This window comes from Macrotis lagotis, chromosome 7, assembly GCF_037893015.1.
Source record: "Macrotis lagotis isolate mMagLag1 chromosome 7, bilby.v1.9.chrom.fasta, whole genome shotgun sequence".
NCBI lineage: Eukaryota > Metazoa > Chordata > Mammalia > Peramelemorphia > Peramelidae > Macrotis > Macrotis lagotis.
Window position 1 is genome coordinate 128682 of NC_133664.1, and position 6000 is coordinate 134681.

Sequence of the window (6000 nt, forward strand, 5' to 3'; positions counted from 1 at the left end):
GTAATCCCCAGTCCCCATAATCAGGGATTGCACTACCCCTTCCATCCTGGTCCTTCAACTTCCAAGATTTGGAGCAAGGAGAATGCTTAGCACAGAGCTGGCTTACTAAATGGATATTGACTGCAGGTTCTGGCAGAGCAGTGGACTGCCCAAGATTTTGAGGATTTCTACCTCTTAGTCCAGGCTTAGTTCAACATTGCCTCTGGCTTGGACCATGGCAAGAGACTGTGAACTGGGTTCCTCCCTCCAATCTCACATCAGATCTGGGTCTGTAACCTCTAATATGTCCCTATTGCTTATTCAAGTTACAGACATCTTATTCTTGGAAGCTGCCTTTCCAACTTTAAGTAGGTCCTTCACCTACTCACTGGCTTCATTCTCATCTTTCCCTTTTCTATCCCCAGGCTCTCACCTCATCCTGGAAACCTTCATTGCAGACCCCAAACAGGGGTTCCCTCCTGACATAATGAATAGAGAGTTAACCTTGGAGCAAGGAGGACCTGAGTTCAAGTCACACCTTTGACATGGGTTGTCTCTGTGACCTGGAGAGAGCTCAGAAGAATGCTTTATGATTCTAAGGTACAAAGAAGATAACCACCTACACTGGCCAAATAAGATATGCTTTATCTTGATAAAGTCAACTGCAGTTCAGCTTCCAGTCTCATCATTCAAATAAAACTATTCTCTTCAATATTACTAATGATCTCAATCACCAAGTCCAGTCTCCTTTGATTTACTCTCATCTTCTTTGACCTCTCTGCAGTCTTTGATCCTATTAATCAACTTCTTGTTATAGGCTATTTTTGCCCAAGTTCACCATTAGCTCTTATGTTCAGCCAGATGGGGACAGGTGGGATGCTTTCTGGAGCATTGTCATCCTCCCTACCCCCATCCCAGGGCATCCACCTTGATTCCTCCATTGTGTCCCTAATGTTTTGGACAAATTTCATAGAAAATATACTCTTTCATATGTCCCATTGCCATTCAACATTATAAGGTGTTAGGCAACTGTACTTACATTGAATGTTTTACTCAACTCAGTTCTTGAACCTCCATTTCTTGTTCTGTCTTGGTTTCCTCCTGGCCGATGAAGCCTCAGGAGAGAAAACCTAGCAAGTTTAATAATGGGAGATTTATGTCTGTAAATATGTGTGTGTGTATGTATACACATATATAATTAAATATATATATATATATATATATATATATATATATATATATATATATATAAAATAAGTGAATACACCATTTATGTACCTTTCCTTCTATTTGACATTTGACAACTCCAAACATTGTTCTTCATCCAATCCCTCCATCCCTCAGGTCTTTCCCAGGTCATCATCTCTGCACTGGTTATATTCCTTTCCCTTTTCCAGTTCAACTCTTCACTGCTCTCTTCTCTTGAGTTCCTTGTCCCTATATCCCATCCAGTGCCTCCACCCAGGATCACCCCTACCACCAACTTCCTTCAATCTGACTCACATGCTACCCTACAAAACTGGAAAAAAATCATGTAACTGTGCTGACTGTATTCATTACAAGTTTATGTTACATAATCTCAATTGGGTCCACCCTGTAGCAAGACAATTACAATTGTTTTACTATCCCACTGACTACCGCTGCTTTTCCAAATTTTTTGATCCCTTCTCAAACCTCCCATACCTCCCCTTACTCTCACTAAAAAAGATCATTTTCTGAGAGTGACTTCTTGACACCTCCTTCTCATTTTACACCACAAAGATGATCTTCTCTTTCACTTCCATCTCAGAAGAGGTGGCCTTTCTCTTTGCCAAGACAAGCCTCTCCACATGTACAAGTGATCCCATTCCATTCCATCTTCCTCAACAGATTGCCCCTCCTGTCATCCCCATTCTCTCCTAAATCTTGAATCTCTCCTTACCCACTGCTTCCCTGTCTTCCTCATCCTTGAAAATTCCTCCCATGATCTATCCTTCCACCCAACATGTTATCCTATATCTCTCCTCCATCTTGATAAAAATCATCTACATTCTTCCTCTCCTTTTAATTCTCTGCAGTTCAGCTTCCAACTTCATGATTCAACTGAAACTACTCTTTCCAATGTTACTAATGCTCTCAACCACCAAATCTAATGTTCTTTTATTAACCCTCATCTTTCATGACAGCTCTATGGTCCTCAGTTCTGTTTGAACCCAGATACTCCTGACTCCAGGGCTGGTGTTTTATCCACTGCACCACCTAGCTGCCCCCCTCAGTTCTGTTAATCAATTTCTTGATACTTGATTCCCTCTGTGTTTTTGTTGCTACTGATGGCTCTTCTCTTCCCTGTCTGACTATTCCTTCTTTGTCTTCTTTGCCAGATTGTCATCTACTTCATGCCTGCTCACAATGGAAATGCACTCTGGGAGTGGGAAGATTGGCAAGTTCTGGGTGCTGGCCCGGTTTGCTTTTCTCTCTAGACTATGTCACTTGATAAACTCATAAGGTCCTATAGATTCAATTATTGTTTCCATGCAGATCTACCCATCCAGTCTTCACTTCTCTCTCTTCTCCAACTACCTTTTAGATATATTGAATTGGATATTCCATTGATATCTTAAACTCAATATGTCCAAAGCTGAATTGATTCTCTTTCCCTTCCAATTCTTCCCTCTTTATAACTTCCCTTATCCTATCAAAGGTATCAACATCCTCACTCAAACTTACAACTTAGATGTCCTCCCTCTTTCTCACCCACTATGCTCAATCAGGGGTCAAGTTCTGTCATTTCTCTAGTCATAATCTGTCTCTTCTTCTCTGACATCACCAACATTGTGGTGCAGATCGTTATCACCACACTCCTGGACTATGGCAATAGTTATTGATGTGATTGCCTACCTCAAATCTCTCCCCACTTTAATCCCTCTTTGACTCAGATGTCAAATTGATTTTCCAAAACTTTAGGTTTGGCCATAACACTTCTGTCTAATCAATAAATTCCAATGGCTCTCTACTATCACCAAGATAAATATGAAATCCTATTTGGTTTCTTAAGAACTTCATAACCTGTCCCTTTCCTAATTTTTCAGCCTTCTTATACCTTCTTCTCTCCATGTTCTTTTAATCCAGTGACATTGGCTACTTTGCTATCACCTGTTCAGGACATTCCACCTCTGGATACTGAGCATTTTTATTGGTTATGCTTTATATCTGAAATATTTCCTTCCTCATCCTTCAAACCTCAACCAAGAAATTTTTCTGCACAAATTCTCCCAGTCCAGTTTGATCTGAATGTCTACCCCTGAAATAAATCTTCAAAATATCCAGTATCTAATTTGCTTGGGCATAGTTGTTTATATGTTGTCTCTCCCAGGAGATTGTGAGCTTTTAGATATACTGAATTGGAGAACTGAGAACAGGTATAGTGTTTTTGTCTTTGTTTGTATCCTCAACAGTTAGTTCAGTGCCTCCAGTATGAGTGATTCCATTTACACATATTTATGAAGGCAGCTAGGAGGCACAATGGATAGAGTACTTGTCATACAGTTAGGATGATCTGAGTTAAAATTCAGCCTGAATGACTGGGTTAATCACTTAACTTCTACTTGCCTGTTCCCTCACTATATAATGCGTTTGAATTAGGTTGTTGCAGAGGCCAAATAAGATATGCTTCTAAAGAACTTTGTGAAAATTCAGGTCAGGGAGGGGAGAGGAACAGTTCATTCTAAGGATATCTATGACTTATCACATGATCTCACTGGTTATAAGTGAAGAATTTACTTTAGTCCATCGGATGGGAATTGTTCATAGACCATTTGCTCAGCAAAATAAAAAGAAGGGGGTCTTTCCCTTCCTTTTACCCTTTTTTATTCATGTATTTTCTTGAATGATAACCTTGACATTCTGTCTTACATGGAGGACATCACAGGCTTCTATCATGCTTCCTGAATTGCACTTTGAGTGGTCTCCACTTCTCCTACTTTAGTTCCATGGAGACTGCAGCATTCTTAGGTTTACAGTCTTGTGGCATGATCAGGAAGACATTTCTGTTCTATAGTTGAGTCTTTGAGAAGCATGAAGACAATAAAAATACTCTGTATATTTCCAAATACCCCTAAATCTACTCCCTTCATCCTATTGGACCTGGGTTCAGGTCATTGTTCATCTTTTGTTCCTGTCCCAGATATAGGTACTGATAGGCCAGTTGGATGGATCATGCAACCAGTTGGATGACACCATTTGAATGCCAAACATATTTCATCCCATCAGTTCTTCCTATGTAGGTTGGTATGCTGGTCTGTTTGAGTTTTAATGGATTCAGGGAGAAGGCACTAAAATAAGACTTAGTGCCCTAACGCTAACCCTTCTTCCTGCCTAGAGGTGTTCTGGTGAGATGAAAAGGAGTATGCAGTAAGTGGGAAGTTACAGGTGCCCAGCAAATCCCAGCCTTTTTGCATTAACTTTTTCCTGATCATAGGTTATGGAGAATATAAATTTTGAGAAGGCAAGAGATTGAACTACCAGGTGGTCCAGGATCAGAAGGATCTAAGATGACTCAGCCCAGAAATAGCAAGACTCATCTGTGCCATATGTAGATGTGAAATTGATGGAACCGATGCTAGGTAGAAACTACATTCAATCTGCACCCATTCTCCCCATTAATTGAGGAGTTATAGGAATATATGCCCCATGAGGTGTTGGAAGGGAGTGTTGGTACTGCAGTTCTTGCTATATCTTTGAATTAAATGTCTTTATGTAAAAGATAAATGATGTTAATTGGCTCAATGGCACAAAAAATCACAATGTTATGGGGAAGAAGAAAATACAAGAATAGGGCTCAACATGAAAGAAGTAGGAAAAAAAGATGTCTCAACCCTTCAAGGATATAGGCTTAGATTCCAGGAGGTGTGGGGGGAGAGTAGGGATTAGGGGGAGGGTTTGTAGGATATTTAGCCAGCCTTGACCTGGGAGAGTGAAACTATAGCAATTATTACATTCCAAATTAGTCTTCTCAAGAAGGGAATGGAGGATGGAGTTGGAAGAGGCTGGAGAGGAAGCAGTTGCATATCTTCAAGGAATAATCATATATACCCATCTATTAGATGAGAGGTCATTCAGCAAATGTCAGAATAAATAATACTGAGTAGTAGGAGATGGTACCTCCCTGCTAAGAAGCGCTGATGCAGCAAGTTGTCATCCTGCTATTGAAAATAGAAAGCACAGTTGTCTTTCCTGCATAGGTCTTTAGGATATGAGAGAATTCCAGACTTATCAAAGCTGTCAACTGTGACTCATCCACTATGATAAAAGAGTAAGAGTGATCATCTACCAGCAAGAATCTGAGGAACATCCACCAAGGGTTGAGTAGCTTATTGAAAAAAAACTTGAACACATTAGGGACATCCCTTGTATTCTCGGTCATGCTGCCACTGCAAGTAAAGGCATCAAAAGAGAAAGGCAGATTTAGAAAACTAACTAGGAAGGTGATATCTGAGAATAGACTTTGTATGTTTAGGTAAGTTTTAAGATACAGAAAGAAGGGCTTTTGGTCAAGGATGGAGTTTTCCTAAGAAAGACTTATAGAAATCTTTTTATTGCGCATTAAATAAAAATAAATTTAAAATGAAAAAAGGAGAGAAGTGAGAAAGTTGATTGTGTATATCCAGCAATTTAAATACCATAGCAAGTAGCTATAACATAGGAAATCAAATAGCAGTTGAGATGCCAGAAATTCACAGAACACAAAATCCTAAAAGATAACCAATAATAAAGCTGAGAGCTCCAGAGAGCCCCAAATGACTGTACCATCTGGGCAATTTCTCCCTGGACTCCCCAATCATCACACTGTCTCTCTTCAAGTGATCTCATTTTAATTAATTTTGTACACACTACAAAATATAAGCTCCTCAAAGGAAAGGACTATTTTAATTCTTGTCTTCCTGCTTTCTATTGTAGGCATATAATAGATGTTTTCAAATTGAATTGAATTAAACACATATGGAAAACTGGAATTCCTAATGCAAAGGGGAAACTTTTTACTTG